The 21157-nt window shown below is 40.0% G+C and overlaps 1 protein-coding gene across 3 annotated transcripts in view; it reads right to left on the bottom strand.

Moving 5' to 3' along the window:
• The window catches only part of tenm2a (teneurin transmembrane protein 2a), a 291969-nt gene extending 271814 nt beyond the window's left edge, over positions 1-20155 (bottom strand). The window contains exon 1 of one of the 3 annotated variants that reach the window (XM_032554630.1): positions 19658-20155. The gene's annotated coding sequence lies outside the window, so the exon portion shown is untranslated. The remainder of the gene's footprint in view (positions 1-19657) is intronic. The other 2 variants (XM_032554631.1, XM_032554628.1) reach the window with 2 other exon arrangements.
• Between the last annotated feature and the right edge of the window lie 1002 nt (positions 20156-21157).

Genomic DNA, 21157 nt, shown 5'->3' with positions numbered 1-21157 from the left:
TGTTTTGTTCTTTTGGAGATAAATTGTCCATACTGTAAGAACAGCACATCTATTGTCCCAGTAATTATTTAAGCCAAGCTATTAGCTGCATTTCCACTGACTGTATAATTACGCAAATTGGAATTATGGAAATAAATGTGCTTAATGGAAACATGCCAATTTTTGAAAAAAAAAAAAACCCAAACATTTTTGATGAAAATTTGTTGGTTGTATCAAAAATTTGTGCATTTCACAAGGCTGCTGTGGAAACGCTTTTATCACTTCCTGCTCCTGATCTGACCTCTCACTTTAGAAATCTGCTTTGTGGTTGGCACCATCCTTTGGCCCTCAGTGTTATTGTTCCAGCCGGTGCGCACGCGGCCACAAAAACGTGGACATCTCACAAATGACTGCAGCGATGACTGGGGGGCAAGACACGAAAATGGACGTCTTTGCGGTCGAGCAGACGGCACAGAGGGCAGGGGATCGCCGCAGACAGAGAAAACTTAGAGGCCGCACAAGGTTTGGCTCTTGGGCAGAAAATCACTTTCCAGCAGAGAATCGACATCGAAGGAACAATTACAGCTGCAACAGAATGGTTTAGATCAGAGTATGTGTATGTGATTGAACCAAGGTGGCTGAGTAAAAAAAATACACCACACTTTTCAGATTTATTTTCAAACTGAAAACCTTTTCTTCCACTTTACAATTACACACTACGAGATTATCTGAGAAGGAAAACAACATCCTGTTTTCTCTGTAAATTCCACGTTTCGCTCTTCATGTTTCGTAACCTTTAATTTCATTCATATCCTGTTTTCAACTCAGTTGACTGAGCTCCTTTTTTTTAATTAATTTTTATTTTTTGGGGGGAGTGGTGGTGGGGGTAAAAAGAATCCATGTTGAGGAAAAATAAAATGCGAGCAGTCATATTAAACATGAGGGAGTTTAAGTGATTACGTCGGTGCGCCTCCACAGCCCAAATCCACGAAAATCCATGCTGCTAAATCCATGAAAATAGCACAGTATGCGCATGTTTGCTCAAAGACGCCTTCTGAGTAGGAGCTCAAAGCCGTTTCTTTTCCTTTTGGTCAAAATTGGGTTGAAGCTCTCTCTCGCATATCCGACACTGTCCTCACAGCAAATATTTGAAGTGAGTTCTGCTTTTTTTTTTCCTTTTCTTTTCTCCAGACACATTTCCAATTTAGTGTCTAATCACGGAGCTGTCAGCATTTTAAGGGGAAGAGTCAGAGTACTGCCTGCTTCTCATGCAGGCTGTTTTGACAAGATCAACTTTGGTTTGACAACATGTCCCAGCTTTAATTTCACTCAGCCAATGATGCATTTCATTTTCTAAACCCTCAAGCATTCAGCGGCTGATAACATTAGAAGCTAAATCTTATTTTTTTTTGCAGGAATTTATTAATTGCGGGAAATATATCCTGTTGTGTGGACATATTTGTCCCGTCATCAGTAAGAGTTTAAATGTCTAATAAGAGGCGAGAAAGCCAGTTCGTTTTTCAAGGTGCTGTACTAGAAAAACAACAACAAAAACGCATTAAATTCCTGCTTTTGCAGGAAACAGCAGGGTAATTAATTGTTTATTAAGCACATAATCTGGACATAGCATCACTGCCTTTCTAAACAAATAACATAAATTAGCACAGTAATGAGTTAGCTGCACAATTATTTCAAATGCCGCGACAGATTGCCTAATTAGTCACTTTATATTACTCGTATCTTTATACAGGGGAAACCCCAATTTCACTGACCTGCACAATCAGCTAAACTGCAGCCTGCATTAACTGGTGGCTGAGGGTTTACAACAGGTATTGCAGCGGATCAGTTTATTTCATCTTGTAAACTGTGCGGATGGGCTTGCAAATTCAATTCTTGTTCAGCTTAGTCGACTTAAATCCAAACTGATTCGGTCAGCATTTTCCTGAAGCCCAAGCAAACCGTGTGGATGGGTTAATTAAGCAGAGGTCCGACTGAAATGGAAACACTCCAGACAGAACGACTCAAGCAATCCGACATCAAAATGCTAAAAGTAGCTAGTGCACGGTTTGTCTATGCTACGAAGTTGCATTAAACAAAACATCAACAGTTGTCAAGTTGGTAGAATTTTCTTAAGGCCTTCGTTTGTTAGTCATTATTTGTGTGACTTCTTTTCAGCAGCCTGACATGAACCGACGCATGATCAAAAATTTCACACAGATTTAAAAATGTACTGTAGGCCACAGGCTGGGACACAAACATCAGTGTTTGTGTAACTTGTTGATGATTTTTGTTTAGAAAGATAATGTTGTACAGCCATCACAGATATGACTTAATAATAATAAAAAAGGAAAATATCATGAAAAAGCCAAGTATTTTTGTTACCAAATCCAGAGTGAAATATTTCAAGCCTTTATTTCTTGTAATTGTAATAAATTATGGCTTAACACAAAACAAATGCACCGAATTTAGTGTTACGCAAGATTTAAAAAGAAGGAATATTTTTAAACAAGAAACGGCAGATTTTGAAGTATGTTCATTTCTATACACTCGATACTTGGCTGAGTGAAGCTTTCCCAAAACCTTGAATGAATTTTGTTGAACGTTGCTCGAGGTTGTGGTTATCCTCGTTAATGACGTACCTTTCACTACCACACTTTGTACTTCCACTCAACTTTCCTTGAATATACTTGGATACAGCCCTCAGTGGACAACTAGCTCATTTAGCAATGACCTTTTGTAGTTTCTCCTACTTGTGGAAGGTTTCTCGATTGTCTTCAAACCGTCTGTCGAGTCAGGAGTCATCCCCATGAATGTGACCCAGACTGAAATACCATTTCGGTTAGTCTTTCGGGTGTTTCCAGTTGATCAGCTGATGCCACGAGTTTACAAACTTTTTCCACAATATAAAAATTTTCTGAGACACTGAAATTTGGGTTTTTGTTGCTTGTAAGTCATAGTTATGAAAACTACAAGAAACAAAGGTTTGACATATTTCACTGTTTCAATAAATCTATGCATTACACAACTTTCACTTTCTAAAATTAATGATAAAAAGCATTCTACTTTTTCACAATATTCCATTTCTTGAGATTTTTGCTGTACAGTTTTAATTATTTCCAAAAAGACATCGTCTCCTGACTAGTCTCTCAAGTTTCATGGTAAATATTATAGAGCTGCACAATATATAAAATTGCAATCCTTATCGTTATATCAATATTTGCAAAATTGCGATGGCAGAGAAAATCTTAGAAGCAAAATCTGATGGAATCCTGTAAGAATTTCATTGCCCTTGGTGCCTATAAATATAAATCTTTTGTGATCGTGACGCGAAAGCTCAAATAAGAGGGGTGGGAAACTGGTGGAGAAAAAAAATAGAAATGCATCAGAAACCAGCCGCTGAGTCATGATCAATATTGTCATCACAATATTCAACAATAGCAACACAATTATGTTTCTCTTGCAACTCTGGTGCAGTCTTAATAAGTACTTACTGCTTTTTTTGTTGCTTCCAGAACATGATAAAGCAAAAAAAATAAATAAATAAAAGAATATATATAGGGCGCTGTATATGAGAAGAACTACCCATAAATGGTTGATAGCAAAGCTGATCATTTAGGACCTGAATTTTCTGTCTTTTAATGTTTGTGGTCACCACATACAGTAACAAATGAGAGAAATAATAAGAAAACATGAATTCTAATAAACATCTTTAGGCTCCACATGCATGCTGATATCGTTTTTACGATATAATACAGATGAAAAATCGAGACTTTGCAACAGTTCAGAGCAGGACAGCGGGAACGGTGTGGATATCATTGCACGTGCATTTCTCACACGCACGCCCCCGCACGCACACACACATCTCTCACAACTAAAAATAAATCTGCACAAACACACAAAAGCATGTCTCAGAGGGATCATTCAAGCAGAAGCACAATATTATCCTTACATCAACATGTTTCATAATGGTTCACATGTGAGTATGGAGGCCGTCATGCATAAACAGTGCAGACAGGTCATCTCTCCACGCGCGCGTTGGCTTGAGGTCGGTGTTACAGATCAGAAATGCACACAGAGTATTGAACCATTGTTCAGCTGAACTGCTGTGTTGCAGACGAGGAGATTCACCTGAGATGGGTAATAGGATGGGATTTCACAATAAATGACATCGCCATCGTTCATCCCCCTAAAACGGCTCTCTTCTGCTCTCGCAAATGTTTGCGTTAGATAATCGACTCTGCTTTTGTTAACAACTGAGTAGGATAAAGGGCGAAGTTCTGAAGGGAGGGATCTCTATAAGTAGCCGAACATGTCAAATAATGTTTAGGCAGACATAATTCTGCACAGCATACCGAAATGAAATGCATTTGCTTTATTTTTTTTCATTTTTGGCAAAAACTGCAGTAGTTGTCTTATTAAATAAGAAAATTAATGGCAGGGAAAAGCTCGTCTGTAAGTGTGAAAGCATAAATTTCCCAGCCATCTTAGGGAAAGGCTTTGCAAAATAAAGCGGAAAAGATTACATGCAGAAGTAACAAACAATATGATCACAATCTGGTTGAGTAGCTTGCAGTTTCATGACAGATTCTACTGAACTTTACAGGAGATAAAGTTCTTGCATCATTAAAATACGCTTATTTAAGTTATTGATACGTTTTCGCTCATAATTTTTTTTTTGGCTTAAGAACATTAGCTAAACTTTGTAGTAATTATATTATTCAAAAATGTTTGCATTGTTAGGAATTTAATTGATAAAATAGGAGGTCATTCTTGAATTTTTTGACAATGTTAAAGCTGTAAAAATAGACAAAGTGTGACAAAGTTTGCTCATCTGGCTTAAATAAAATCGTGCTTAAGCATGAGAACAAAGAGCCAAGACCATTCATTGTTTGTCAGATTATAACACAGGGAGGAAATTATTGTCATGATCTCCATAAAGGTATCAGTTTGACTCTTACCACACTTAAAAAGAGGAATCCAATCATCTTACACAGTAAATTTACAATTTGACTTCACCATGCACTAAATTATCTATGGCACTTTGGTGGCAACAAAATTGTACCATTTTAGTTTAGGCAAGTGGTTTTAACGTAATGGTCCAATTGATGTAAGGTGATATACAATCGTATTACAGCCTGTATTCAGAAAAAAAGGGAAATCAGTTTTGCCATCTGTAACAACTGGTTTTGTCAAGGCGGCTAAAAACTTAAGCTAAATGCTTTCAGCTGTGATAATGACAAATCACAGCAGTTCTTCATAATTTATGCTCATAAAATCAAAAACAGCTGGTGGATAATATTCCATGACAGCAAAATTTGTGTTTTTTTTGTGTAGATATTTTCCAATTTTCTCGTCACACATTCCAGTGATGTGGTTGCTTTTACTGTAAGCCTTTAATATTAAGATGACTGAATCATAGCGTTACACGTTTAGTAACTCTTCACCCTGTCACTTTAAATAGAACGTTACCAGTCTTAATTCCCCGTTATCAATCACATTGAAATGACTGAAGAAACTACAAATAAAATGGCCGCATCTTTCTGTAGGAAGGAGGTCAAAGTTGGTGGGTGGAGCTAAATACAGGACAGAGAGTGCAAAACACTAAAGACTGTGACAGAGAACCCACAACCAGTGGGTGAACAACCCTAAACATACTGCCAGTGCCACAATGAAATTGTTTTTTAATGAATATCTTCATGTGATAGAATGGCCTAGTCAAAGTCCAGAACTAATTCCAATTGAATTGTGGCCAGACTTCATGAAAATCAACGTTCACGGACATCCGAACCGACTGAGCCATTTCACAAAGAATGGTGCCGAACCCCGATTCATTACGCTGAATTTTGCAATGAGACGAGGCTGTGAAAGAGCAGGAGGAGAGAAAACATAGGAACCCAAATTACAGCCGGCTGCGAATGCTCCCTATCACAATAAATGAATTCATTTAACAAGGACGTGTTCAGCCACCCTCTGTGCTTCGATGAGTTTAACTATAGAACAATTTGTTGAAGTGTTTTCAAGTAACACAGCTTCAGATGCAGCTTGCGGTATTTAGACTCTACATCATCTCGCGGCGCTGGCCCGGGACTGACAAAAGAAGCATTTTGTACCTTTTGCAGAGCACCTGCATGTGCACACGTCTGTGCACAAACCCAGCTGTAGCATACAGATAGGGCCTGTCCCTTCCTTCCTCCGTGCTTATTAAGACATTGAAGCTTTTAGCACCTAGCAGCACTAATCCTATAGCCTTATGCTCACTGATACCAGAGCCAAATGGCCTTTCACAGAGGTTCTCTCAATCTCTGTATCCCCCTTCCTCTCTCTCTTTTCTGCTCCGTCTCTCTATGCGAGTGTGAGCATCTGTGACTGTTTGTGATGAATGGACAAGCCGAAAGAGGAGTAAATGTGAGACACTGCACCACCGAAGCCAATGAGGAGGGGTTTAAGTGAGGGGGGTGGGGATGAGGTAAAAAGGGGCAGACAGAGAATGAAAGAGGCAAACACTAAGAGAGGGATGTCAGGAAAGGGATACAGGGTTACAGATGCACACGGATGGCATACAAAAGCACTTACATGCACTCTGCCCCTGTATTTACGTCCTGCATGCAGATTGTCCGCGCGCTCGCACCTTTGTGTGTTTGTGTCGCTGCGCGCCCTACGCCGTGTGAGCGTGGACGCGTGTGCAAGGCCGAGGTAGGTTAAACTTGTACTCGTGAAGTGTTCCCAGAAGAGATTAATCATCCCGTGCTGGAATGCTGCATCTCGGTCATAAATCATCACCTGACCTCTCCCTCTCTGTCTCTCTCTCTCTTTTCTCTCTGCCACACAGAGAGAGGGAGGGGTGTGTGTGTGTGTGTGTGTGAGGAGGGTGGGGGGGTGGGGTGGGAGTGAGTGGGTGTGAGCGTCGGGGTAAAAGAAGTGTCATTGAGGATCTGCAGCAAACAAACAGCCTTGACAAAAAGCACAAACGGAAGGAAATTATCACATTAGTTTCCTCTCTGGATCCAAAGTTGTAAAAACTGATTGAAGGGTAAAAGAAAAAAACTAATTAAAAATGTTTCAAACACAAAGATCTCTGATTTAGATGAGCAAAAATTAAAAAAGAAAAAGATACTTAGACACAAACAAATGACTTTAGCTTTCAGCAGAATCAACAGTTTCTAAAGTTTGATGCTTCCAGATGCTAACTCCCACCAACCAAAGCAACGCTTCATTTCAATGACTACTTCATGTTTGATTGGATTAGCTCTAAGAACAGTCACAAGGTCACTGGCTAAATTATATCTTCAAATTATCTGCACTTTGGATATATTTTTTTGTGTGAACTTCAGCTATTTAATTAGTATTAAAGCTCTAAATGATGAAGAGCCTCAAGATCATTCTAAATGAAGGATGGTTAAAACCCAAACAGACATTTAGGACATTCTCAGGCTTTAAGTAAAACACCATTCTTTACACCTAAGCTACAGATCAAAAACCTGAGGACAAAGACAGGCTAATCGAAGCTGGAAACATACACAAACAACATCTATGTGTCATGATATGAAATAAATGTCAGCTATGTTCTTCAGAAACTGCTTTTATGAATAGGTTATATATACGTTCAAATATAAGGTCCTAAAAAGCCATGCAGATTATTTTAAAATCTGTGTGTTGAAGGTGACTTCATTTTGTTTATCTAAAATTACAGTTGAAGCCAGCGCTTGGGCTATACATCTCATTCTGTGCATAAGAAGAGCGAAGATCGCCTGATTTTCTCTTCTTGACGGATCCGATGGACATGATGGTGACTGCAGCGGCGCTGCTCATGGCGTCTCGGTTGTATTTAAAGACGCTCCCTTGGATACGGAAAAGCAACTGGACAGACTTGGCTGTTTTTCCTTGTTACAACCCATTCGTCAGACTGCATGTGTGATCTCAGCGTATTGACCCCCATTGTCAGAAGCTTCATTTTCTTTATAACCACTTTGCCATCAACAGGCTGCAGCCATTCCCTAAATAACTCATCTCCCATTCACTTTGGCTGAAATTTGCATTTACCCATTTTCTCTGCTGCTCGTGTTTTTGCGATTTCCCGCCAACGTGCTCTACCAAAAATGATTCAGTGTATTATGCAAATTTACATTCCTGGCAATAATTTATCAATTCCCCAGTGAGGGAGTCTGGCTGAACAATTCAGAAAAGCTGAACTCATTGCATTTTCTTTTGAAAACTAACAACAATTTTTGAATGTCACTGAGAATCAGATTTAATGCTTTTTAATGCCATTTATGGCCTTAAATTTGACAATAATTTTTGATGCCTTTTAATGCACTGCAGAAACCCTGTGAATAACAATTAATAATAAATGAGCTAAATGAAGGAACACATGTGGATGCATTTCAGGGTAAAACCTTAAACACATTGTTTCCTTCTCTAACATGGTAAAAAAAAAATATCTAAAGAAATCAATCAAGACATCGAGAAGAGAATTGCGGACTTCCACAAACTTTGTTCAATCTTGGGTAAAATTTCCAGATGCCTGAATGCGTGTATGTTCAAACAATTGTAGGCAAGTATTAACAGCATGGAATGCCAAGTCATATGTTTCAGGAAAGAGAGATGTCACAAATATAAAGGTGTCCCTATTCTAATAAAATGTATAGGCTTTGTGAGGATGCTGGCAATAACAGCAGTGGAAAATGAAATAAAATCTCTGGACTGGCACAGACTGAAAGGCCGCTCAGAATAAAAGTATTAATTACTGCAAAAGCAATTTAAAATACTATTTAAATAAATAAATATCTAGTTTCCACAGCTTGCTTTCATTTCATATTAGTTTGTAAATACACTGCTCAAAAAAATAAAGGGAACACTTAAACAGGTGTTTAACACTTAAAGTGTTCCCTTTATTTTTTTGAGCAGTATATTTTGATATTAGGAAAGTGCAACAGGAAAAAAAGAGAAAACGTTTTTAAGTGCTTGGTTCTCTGTCCGACTTTTACACAAGAAAAGATCCTTCCACTCATTGTCCATTCCTGCTTCTAGCTGCAGGGTCAAGAGGTCGGTGGGCTAATGTTCATCTCCAGACGTCACTGGCCGATTGGAGTTGAATATGGAAAACATGTCCAGGTTTTTCTTTGTAAAAAAAAAATTATAAAACAAAACAAAAAAATCATGTATTATTCATCTTCCACTCCACAATTCAACTGGACTCTTTGTTGCTCTTTCAAGTTTTTAATACTTTTGCAAAGCATTGTATGTTTTATTTAAGCCACACAGAGACACTGACCTAAATTTTGGTTCGTCTTTGCACAGTACTAAGACGTAAAATATTGCCTTTCCCTAATTGCACCGCGTTCGGTAGAAATCCCACGGTGTGTTATTGAAGGACTTTATTATTAACAGTAACATATGCCCGCTCTTGCTAGGTAGTGACTTGCTAACTCACAGCTTCTTGGCAGGAACAGTTGTTTGGGAAATCTAGGTTTCCAGCTGCTCCTCAAACGCTTCAGTCTGGACTTCAGCCAAAACAGGCATGTGAACAAACGTTTGCATGAAACCTTTACATCCGTCCTCTGCAAAAGAACAGGAGGCTCATTGGACATCAATGCTAAACTGTGCATGTAACAAAGGAGACATAAGAGGGAGAGAGAGAGGACGCGAGGGGGAGGAGGGGGAACCTTTACTTGGTTATGTTCAAGAACAGGAAATTGATTCTTTAATATTAAAAATTCAACAGCTGAGTTTCATTACTTTCTGAACCTATTCCCTTTCCCTGGTGGAGTGGGAAAATATCACAGTTTATTAAATTACTCCACTGAAAAGTCTCCGGGGATGCCATCTTAACTCGCGTCCTCTTTCACAAGGCCATTTTAGGCTGTAACTAGACATGTCTACTTAGAAAGAGAGGCAGAAAGGGAAAGAGAGAGCAGATAAGCCACTGAGGAAGAGAAGCCACTTTCTATATGCTGATTACATCGGCTGCCACTAAGAGTTTGAGTTATTCTGTTGGTTAGGAAATGCATGGAATCAAACGGTACCACAAATAAAAGTTAGATGAATACTGTAAATGGTGAAAGTCACAGTAATTCCACACCAGCAAAGAGAAGTCTCTGTGTGTGTGTGTGTGTGAACGTACCCAAGTCTGGATGCCTATGCATCCCCCACGATTCAGTTTTGCAGCAAATTCTTACGGAAAAAAGCCTGAGAGCACCCTTAACAACGAACAAACGTAACTGCTACAAAGGATGAATAATTGTCATTAGCAGCTGTTCTGACCACACTTCTGTTGCTGAAGAGCTAAAGGTTCAGGACTTGGTTCTAAAAATCTGTCCAACGACCAGGAAGGCTCAACAAGCCGCATCTTCCTCTTGACTGTAGATGAGAAAATGCCCACGTCTCACTGCATCCCTCGGGAAAGGGATGAATAAAAATGTCTTTAAAAAAAGAGATGTTGCTTTCCTCATCGTACTGACAGGAAGTGTGATGCTTCAACTGTGGCAAAAACAGAGCTCATGAATTTATGATCTATAAAGCTTTGATCTGCCCATTTTTTGCCCTTCCAGCTACCCTGCTGTGTCATTTATATCAGAGTGCAATGCATATGCAAGACCCGTACAATACGGTTTAATATTTACATCTTGTATAGGCGATTAACATTTTTAGCACTGCAAGCATTGGACATTAAAAAGCAACGTCCAATCACTGTCATCCCAAATCTGGTCATTTGAAACTTGGCTATACTTGGTTCAGCCTTCCTGTTATCTACTTGCTCTCTCAAAGTCTAGATAAAACAGGTCAAGGCATGTTTTGACCTGTTCAAGACATTCGGTTTATTTTTAATTATCTTTACCTGAGTAACGGCGTCTACAACACGGAAGGTTCTGGTGAGAGCTACTTGGTGACACATTTATCACTGACAGGAAAAAGATCACACTTTGTAGTTTCTTGCTAAACATTCATCAGTCAAATCTGATCAACAGTCATTTTTTCGATGCAGCTATTTTCAAAATGATACAATTAGCTGATAGATGCATAACTGCGCTGAAGTAAAAATGTCTCAATGCATTAACAAAATACAACGTCACAGATGACAACCTCTCCTTCTGTTTGCCGATTGGCCCTGGTGACATTGTAGGAATCCACTTCAATGGGAGAAAGGACAGAGTGAGCTGTGAGGAGAGATTTGAAACTAGAAGAATTGCACAGGAAGGCAATGGCCAGGAGCTAACTCGTATCCCATATCACCTTTTTGGCTGAAATGTTTGCGTTTCCTGCGCATGAAACTCTCGGATAATGCAATCTCCTGTAGTTTCTTTGAAGTGTGACACTTCTTTTGTCCTTAAATTGTTCACTTTCGTAATTATTTTACATGGTTTAATGGCCAGGTACAAGAACTCGACAGAAAATTAGCACATAAAAGCAATAAGACCTTTGAAAGAGCTTAGCAGAAAGGGGATACTAATAGCTTAAGAGGACTTTAAATGATTACAAGAAAGTCTGTCTCCTTTAAAGATATTTAAGAAAATTAGACAGGATTTAAACTCTGATCATCACAATAGTATTTACTGAATTTAAACATATGGCCTACAGAGTTTCTTACCCTCTATTCAGAAGCATATTTTCTACTTATAAAAGGCATATGATTTAAAAACTCCACTTTTCTCAGCTTAGGTTTTGTCAAGAAGCTCATATCAAAGCGCCATGAGCCCATGAGGAGGCTGAGTTAAAACCAGTCGGTCAGCTGTCAGACAGAAGAAGTAAATATCATCCTGCTCTGCCATCACTTCCAACACAAATACCCACAGGATCCATGGGTATAGTAATCCAAGATGAAGGGTGCGCTCTACGAGCGTCACTTTCTCTAAAGCAAAGATAATACACACTCATATCAGAACGTTAAACCACAGTGGTCGTTTGAGCAACACAAGCCCCCCTTCAAAGAAAAATATGCAGCCATCAAAGGTCACAAGAGGGTGTGTGTGTGTGTGTGTGTGGGTGTGTGTGTGTGTGTGTGGGAGGAGTGAAGGAGGACAGACTGGAGACAAGTTTGTTGCTTTCAGACTTCAGAAACTGTTTAGGAAAATACCAGAAAGTGACTTATTCAGAACAATGCAGAAAAATGTGAAATCGTTCTTCTTTGAGCTTCAGATCCAGTTTCCTTCCTACCACTATGTGTCCTGGCAGGCTTTCTGAGCAACATTGTTTCAAGCAATAAAAAAGAAAATATGCAACCAAAGCTCCTCTATAATGTTGATTTGTTACATTTTTAATTTAAAGTGATCATCATTTTTACATAAAAAGTCATTTAATGCTTTTTTTTTTTAGGTAATTACAATGAAGCCCCAGAGTCTTCGCCGCCCTGACAGATTGAGATTTAAATACATCTTTTGATTTGACGAGCATGTGTTACAGTGGCCCAACCAAATCCCTGACTTCAAGCCAACAGAAAATTTGTGAAGTGAGCAAATGGAGGCTGTCCAACCTCGAAGACTTTGAGCTTATTTCAGTGGGAGGACGTTCAAAAATACCAGAGGAAATAGAGAGCCTCAGCAATTAATCGTATTCTTGTAATGCCAATTAATTTTTTTCATACTAATTATTGAGACATGTATAGCTATGCATACATATTTTAAATCTCCATGAAAGTAGATAATTGTTTTTTCCCCAAAATCAATACCAGCTCTGAATGAAAATGGCTTCAGATTCAAAATCTGGCAGGACTATGAGCTGTAGCAGCTGTACATGCGGCAACAAATCATTAACTTAAAATATTCCAGGCCACATATTGTGGTATTGCTCATCTAACTCTATAGATATCCTAAAGCTCCCCATATATCCTTAAAGAAAACTTTTTAATTCTGCCCTTTTATTTATTAAAATAAATGTGAGTTTTACTATATAATAAAGTTTTCCACTGTGTTATAGTATGCATAATTCTGTGCAGAGTAGAAGCATACATGATTTTATATGTTAAATTAGATTTTAATGAGACAAAGAAATTTTAAAAAACTGAAATAGCTTGCTAGCTTGGAAAGCAGGTGGCATCTTTATCACTAGCTGCTAACAGTCGGTCTGCTGACGTGTTCTCACAGTGCTACTATCATTTTATCGCACAGTTTAAAAGAGCTGGAAGCTTCTTAATGCTTTTCCTAAACAGTGTTGTTAGGTAACCTGATACACTTACTGGCTGATCTACACAACCTTAGGAACTGCTTAATTTGTACACTTTAACCCAACTTGGCTAAAGACTTGACTTTTGATGATTGACATTTAACTGTTGAGTTAGTTTTTTTTGGCGATGCGCTTTGGAACATATGTTTGCTATTGAAACAAACTTTTATTTTACTTGCTTAAACAATAGTCTCATTGACATAAAGTTGAGGCTCGAAGGCCTCACCTTCACCTTCAGGATCCATGATAGTAGCTTAAAACTACTTTTGCTTGATGGACTCGGATGCTGACCACAAACGACAGAACTGCACAACAAACTTAACTTTGACAAGGATTATCGTGCCGTTTTAATCGTATGGGATCCTGCTTAACAATGAACCAATGTCTATGATATAAATGATTTGCCCAGTGATCAATAGGTTCTTGTAATTCTAGGCTTCTTAATCCCCACAGGATGCTGTTCCTGAAAATGCCCCGGCAAGCCGTCTTAAAAGAGAAAAATTATGATTGAAATGTTGAAATCTGACACAGAGGGAGTCTCGGATCAAACAGAGAAGTAGACAGATGGGACACGGAAATGAAAGGGGGTTGGGGGAGTGATACACCGAGGCACAAGTGGTTATCTGATCTGCATTACAGGCCATCCCAATAAAAACCTTTTCTTGACACTGTTGCGTGTCATGCTCTCCAAAATCTGCTCTCAAGGAGTTCAGAATGTATATCATTTTACTATCCTGAAGCAATATTACTGCAGGATTTTCTCTCTTCTTTTTCTATCTGGATGTGGATTTATGACACTGGGTTGATTGTATATCTGGCTCAAGAAAACCCCGAGCTTGTGAAAAGCTGTGTAGGTGGTGGGCAGACTGAGCGGCCTTTAATAGAGCTGTGCCGCTCAGTTTAATACTTTTTATTTAACGTCGTATCCTGGCAATAATAGAAGCTGTATAAACAGTATTAGACTCTTTCGCTTTCGCTCAACTCGCTCCCTTTTTATTTGTTTTTAAAGGTCAGTGTTCTTTGTTAATTAGCAGTGACAATAAGTTGGGGTTTTTTTCTACATGTTTCACTATCTAACCTTTTGTTTGAAATGGTGAAATGCTAATCTACTGAGCGACTGCAGTGTGCTGGATGTGTAGAGAAATGTTTGGCTCCAAGTGAAAGCCTTAAAACAGACATAACCTCTCACTAAAAAAAAAAAAAGTAGTTTGAGTCAATACAATCTACTGGAGAACAAATTGCATGATTAGAGATATTCATTTTTTAACAAAATCAACCCAGGACTTACTGTATGTTTACTTTGCCACTAAGCACAATGAGCCGAGCAATTTCTAAAGCCCACATTTGTGCAACTGCCAAAAAGCTTGGGGTTTAACAAGTCTTCCTAGAGAAATTGTGATGCTGTGGGCAAAGCAGCATAGGAATGGGGGGCTCTGAGTTTTTTTTTTGGGAAGGGTGGGGGCGTAAGTTTTTTTTTTTCTTCTGAATTTATGTATTCAAAAAAATGTTCCTTTGTAAAATTTTGAAATTATGAGACATTTTTGTTCAAGCTGCATCTTTAAAATGATGTTCAAAATAGCAGGCATATAAAATAAAATTCACATTAAAAAAATACATAAATAATTAATGTGCTTATAGGAAATTATGCTCAATAATAATAATTAAAAAAAACATTAGGATATTCTCGGTGATGTGAAGTAGCAGCACTCTAACGTATCACCTCGGTGTTTTAATTGTATATTTGCCAGATAACTGATCAGGCAAATATTTAAAAAACGATGTCAAGCCTCCTCTTAACCCAACTCTCTCCACAAATCACATCAAATGTAACAGCAGCAAAATGTATTGAACATTGAAGCATACCCGATTGTTTGCTTTTGGTGCATTTGTATAAATTACATCACCACATGCAGGTCTGGCACGGTTACCAAGATGTGTCGATTAATTTTCTTGTATGAAAAAACATACAAGTTTTAGGGAGAACCTTTTATGTTAAATGACAAATTTCAGACAAACTACTTATTGTATTCTTAACTATCACTGTGTAGTCGATTTTATGTGTAAGAGAAACTCCTTTGGCTAGCGTTCCCAAACGGTCGCTCTCTAGCTCAGGGGCTCACATCCTAAGTCCAGCCTGGCCCATCTCAGTCCCAAAACCCGATTTCAACAGAAAACCTGCAGGGTTGGCTCAGCAGGAGGTAGCAAAGGAGAAGCCTGAAATTTCCATGCTGCTGCTACAACAGATGGAATTATTTTTTTTTAAATTATTTTCAACGTATCTTTACAGGGATGCCAACAAGTTTGTCAGCAATGGTAAATTTGAAAATAAATAAATAAATAAAAAATAATCCAGTCATATTTAGATTTTAAACTTGGCAGACAGAAAAAATTCTCTGAGTCGCAGGTGTGCAGCTCTCCTGGAAAGTCTTACTTTCTTTTATCTATATAACATCTCCGCTGAAAAAAAAGAAAAATGAAAAAAGAAAACCGTCTAAAAATTCTGCTGCCAAGATAAAATTGGATGGATTTAAAGCATTGTAAAACTCGGTTATGCTGCTATGGTTGCACCACCGGTAGCAACAGCTTTTTTTGTGTTTCACACCCTGCAGGAATGCCCAGGTAAAGTGAAATGAAAACGAATGTTAGCACCATGCAGCAAGTTTATTTTTTCCACACACACACACAAAAACCAGCAAACCTGTCAAAACATAAAAACCCACAAAGCCTTCAAATGTAGGGCACCTTTCTGCACTCGAATAATTACACCTGAGCGACAAATAAGTAGGTTTTTTTGTTATAACATCCATTAACTCAGAGCAGTACAGTTCCAGTTGGCAGAATTAAGAAAAATAAAATAAAATAAAAAAACAAAAATCAGAGTGGGGTTGAATTTGTGTTTAAGAGGGACTTTTGACTGTACTCTGTCAACAAAACTGCATCGAAAACAAGAAAAAAAAAAAACCATTCAACCCACGATGCTAGTTCATTTTCAAACACTAAGTGGATTTTGAATTGATGGGGAAGGACAAAATGTATTAACTGGGCTCTCAGCACCAATGCAGGTCATGGCTGTACTGTGAAAGTGGCATTAGTGAAATTGGACCCTTGAGGTTTTATATAATGCTGTTTTCCATCCGTGATTATACACACGCACACCTTGGGACAACAGACATCACAGGGGTCACGCCGGATATCAATGACCGCAGCCCCGGCAGACCTGGATGCGAGAGCGTGCGCTTTGTTTGGCCGGTGCGGACGTGTGTACGCTTGCTGATGCCCATGCGCGCCGTTTGTGTTATTGTGTGAAGCCGTCAGTCTTTAATCCCCTAATCTGCTGAACCCTGGAAATCACTGCAGTCATCTGTCAGCCAGGTCGGAGTGGACCACAGAGCTCAGAGCACACACACACACACACACGCCAGAGCACGCACACACGCGCTTCTGGATGCTAGTCATTTATTCAGCAAGGCCAACCTCATTTCAGCCTAATGAAGATTGATGCACCTCTTTCCGGGCCTCACAGGTGTTGCAGCAAAATGCATGTATAAATATGTAACCCACATAGAGGAAGAGAGACAAAGACAAAATACTGAAACTAAAAGCTATTCACTGACTAATAATACTCGTGTGTGAATAAGCAAAGCTGAGACGCACCAATCAATCGGCCAGTGATCGGAATCAGCTGGTTTTGGCAACAGCCGCTCTGATCAGTAATTGGCCTGGCAGGGCAAATGGTGTGAAAAATTAGAATTATCATCAAAAGACATTAAAACTAAAATCCCCCACCGTTTTTGGTAAATATATGTTTCAACTACCTTTTATATGTCTAAAGTGCAAGAATAAATCTCATACTTCCTTCATTTCTTGTAGAATCCAAAACTGCCTCAATCAAAGATCTGATCTGTAGCACTTTCTCTTTTCTATACGATATAATCTTTAAAAAAAACAAAACTGGTCAAACTTTCTGGCTCAGGCCTGAACGAAAACCGAAAATCAGAAATTGCTCAAGAAGACAGCAAAGAAAAAAAACCTGACAGGAACGTTACAAGAACAAACACCTTCTGAGGACATACAAGATCTGCAGCATTTAAGGTAATCCTGTTTATCAACTGTGAATGTCCAGCTCAGACATGAACCCGTAGCGCTCGGGGTTTTTAAGTCAAATCTAAACATAGCGGCCCCATTAGCGCATATATGTGTGTGAGTGTGTCTGCGTCCGTGTGCGAGTGCCAAATAGGACACCCTGAGGGCTTGTCTGGAGATTGCGGTTGACACGGCCTGCTGCTCTCTAGTGTGAGCTCCTATTAGCACTTAAGACTGCATATGCACACACAGCACACCGCCCGCCACGATTAGCACACCTTGCTGATTAGGGGGGAAAAAAAACACAAAGCGGGAGGTGGCCAAGTTTGGACAGGACATATGGCTAGAGAGCAACATTTGTTTCCATATGCATGTGTTTAAAAGTCTCCCAGCAGTGACCGCATGCAAATCTTAAGAGCTTTTCGCTTCCATTTTGATTCCTATAGCTCTTTCAAAAGTTCAACATGAAGGTATGGAAAGAAAGGGGGGTGAGGGAAGGTGCCATCAAAGGGAGTTAGAGATCACACAAGCGCAGACTGGCTTGAAGAGAGCTCAAGGTGGAGGAAGAGATAAAGGGGCTGCAGAGAAAGAGAGAGAGAGGGAGAGGAAAGAGTGTTCCAGCAAGATTGAAGTGTGAATGTCAGTGGGGCGTCTCATCAAGATCTTCGTGGCATCTGTGTGTCTGCGTGTCACAAGGTGCCAATGGCTGCCAGGCTCTAGCGTCTACAGCTGGTGTGTGGGCCTCAGCCTCTGACACCATGCATCCCGGCAAAAGTTTTTCCGTTTTTTTTTTTTCTTCTTCTTCTTTTCCTCCCTCGTGATTCCTAAAACTTTATGCTTGCGTGTGGCAATAAATCCTGGAAGAAGGAAGATGCACATACATATGATCAATGAATATTCATCCCAGATTTAACGGTGTCCCGCAGTGTTATGTTCTACTGCAGCTTATGGGGAAAGAGGGGGTAGCGGAGAGGGGGATGCCAGCTGGGCTGTGGCTTTCTGCTTCTCAGTGTCACCAGAGAGAGAAAGAGAGAGAGAGAGAAAACTTAGATCACGCACTGGAGGAAATAAATCAAAAGCGGAGCAAAACAGGCACATCTGCACAGCCTTCATGTGTGATTTAACTCCACATAATAACTCTATAACGTTTCACAGTGAGTACAAGGCAGGGCAAAGAAAAACTAAATGACGCATGCAACATATTGCAAAGAGGTGAACGACGGCTTTGCGAGGGCGAGAAGGAAGAGTCAAGAACGCGCAGCGGATCCCGCGTTCACGCCGACGTCGGATGAGTTATCCGAGCAATTTCTACCCAGAGATACAACACAAGGGCGATGAGGTGTACGACGTCCAGGTTCCGCTTTGCACCTGTTCATCTGTGTCTATACCAGCTAAAGCAGAATTTTAAAAAAATTATAAATTCACATTTATCTCCTTTTTGCTTCAGCATTTCTCATAAACATCTTTCAAGAAGCTAATGAAGGGAATGAGAATGCTAACATAAAGCATAAACGTTGACTTTTAAGAGGATTATAAGCCTCAGCACTAGTTTTTTTACTATTATTATTTTTAGTAAGTATTTTGATGTCAAATCTTTCATCAGCAGCATAAATATTTCAGTTCTTGACTGAAAACCCACAGAACAAGCGAGTAAAAAAAGTCCCTAAAAATATATCCTTAGGATTATTGCTTGGCTCAAGTTATTTATCTAAAATAAATATCTAATTATCTAATTCAAAAAAATAGCACATCGATATGTTTTATCTCCTAATGTTTCCTGCGGTTTTTATATTTGCTGTTGCTGAAGGAGCTCCCTCATGTGTTTAGTTGTGTTTGGGGTGGGCTAAGGGGGGAAGGGAGTATTGCCCAGGGCGCCAATTACACAAGAACCACCACTGCAATCTGCCGATTCAAACCTATAGATCCACACGATAAATTATTAAACAAAACATTCTTTTTGAGCACATTTAGCTGGACAGGGATTGAACGACTGAAGGACGCATGCGATGCAATAGTAGACCGTCGGACGCAAGGCATGCCTCACGGAACACCTTGACCCTTTTAGAGAATGCTGCGCTCTGGAATTACTCATCCTGCGCCTCCTCACATATTCCGTGTGATGAAATGTTGCGCGGAACAGACGCAAACGAAAACTCAGCTGCGCCTACTTTCCACTCTCTTGCCACTTTTGACACATTATTCCGCCGCAGACGCCGGCCGAGGAAATCCTCTGCGTCCGCATGTGAGCGCAGCGGATACCCGCAGGAGGGACCACAGCTGCTCTTCCGATGAAAGGCACCTCAATGTCACGGCTCTGCGCTCTGTCAGAGAAACCCCCCCGCTGCGGTCATGTGAGACCACAGAGCGGCATACAAACAAGCGGTGCGTAAGCATCGTTTCCATAGAAATATAGTTTAAAAAAAAAAGAAATGTGACGTACCTGTTCGCGGAAATGTGCGGCACTCACCGCATAATCCTCCTTTTCTTCAACTTCCAACTTTTCTTTTCCTACCTCCCAAACCCCTCCTCCGATTCCTCGATTTGAGCCGCCGGGCGCTTGCCGCACGCACTTGTTCACTGAATACTTTTCTTTGCGCTGTCTGAGAACTGACGGAGGTGGCAGGCTGGAAGCCTCCGGTTCAACATGTCACCGGATTGCTGGAATCAGACGGAGCAATCCATTCCGCGGCGAAGACAGTGCCCGATGAAGCCAAAAAAGAAAAAAAAAGAAGAAAAAACAGCTGCGCGCAATGAAATCAGATGAATAATATTTAATAGTAATAAAAGAGACACGTCTTTCCGTCGGCTCTTTTCTGGAGTGGAGGATACAGCGGTGGGGGTGCAGACTTGCATGCTCTGCAAGACGACTGATCGGCGGCGGCGGCGGCGGGGGCAGGGATGGCTGCGCGCAGCGGATCGCAGGGAGCGACCATGGATTCGCATGCAGCGCGGAGAGCAATGACCGGGGCTCGCGGAGCGCGCGTTCACGGCCGAGACAAGTCAGTGGTCATTAACGGCCGAGTAATCCACTGTGGGCTGTCTGGCTGCAGCTGCATCCCTGCAACATGGCACGAAGGGGATCAACAGTGATTAAACACCTAAAGAGTCTCAAATTGTGCTGCAATCAATCTTTCAGAGGTCCCTTCCACTGAATCGGCTTGTTGCACAAATAGGATACAATGACATGATAAAAGCTTCTACATGACTGTTCATTAAATGTTCTACAGTTTTGTCATATATTGACATCTATCGACACATACAGGAAGTTGTCTCCAAACCCAATTTAGGTGCTAAACCCACACGTTGTTTTTTTTTTTTGTTTGTTTTCTTTTCTTGTACAAATTGCAGTAGGTCCCAAAGTACCTGAGCTGCCTCTCTTGGCACTTAGAAGGACTGTGGACATTAATTATTTGCAAGAAAAATTAGAGCAAATGAACCTTTACTGTTAAGCACCAGCAACATAAAAAAAATTAAAGAGTTGATAAATCACACCGATCTTTGCTTCAAGCAGATTGCCTAAAAGAAAAGCACAGTGTAGAACGTTTTGACGGCCACAAAAAGGGGGTTTGTATAATCATACAAAGTCTGGAATGTAGGTCTGAATTGGCAGACTGCAGTAGTGGCACTCATGTAATTGGCGCCATGGGCAATGCTGATGTAAAAAAGGGCCGATAGCGAGAAAAAAAAAAGTCTCATTTACTTTAAACGGGATCCGTTTATAACATCTAACCTAACTTATGTTTAAGGTTAGGATACCATACGAATGAATCTATTTGTGCTGCAACCTACCCATCAACCAGGACAGGAAAACTAGAAGATCCAACAAAAAAAAAGTATTGATCGTAGAAACTGTGAAGAGTCTCCAGAGGAGCTGCAGAGAGCCATAGCTCAGGTAGGCGAATCCATTAGATGTGCACTTTACAAGCATTAGCTTTTTTTT

The sequence above is a fragment of the Xiphophorus hellerii genome, chromosome 23 (assembly GCF_003331165.1).
Source record: "Xiphophorus hellerii strain 12219 chromosome 23, Xiphophorus_hellerii-4.1, whole genome shotgun sequence".
Classification (NCBI taxonomy): Eukaryota; Metazoa; Chordata; class Actinopteri; order Cyprinodontiformes; family Poeciliidae; genus Xiphophorus; species Xiphophorus hellerii.
The sequence above is the reverse complement of the archived record's forward strand: the minus strand, read 5'-3'. Positions and strand labels throughout refer to the sequence as shown.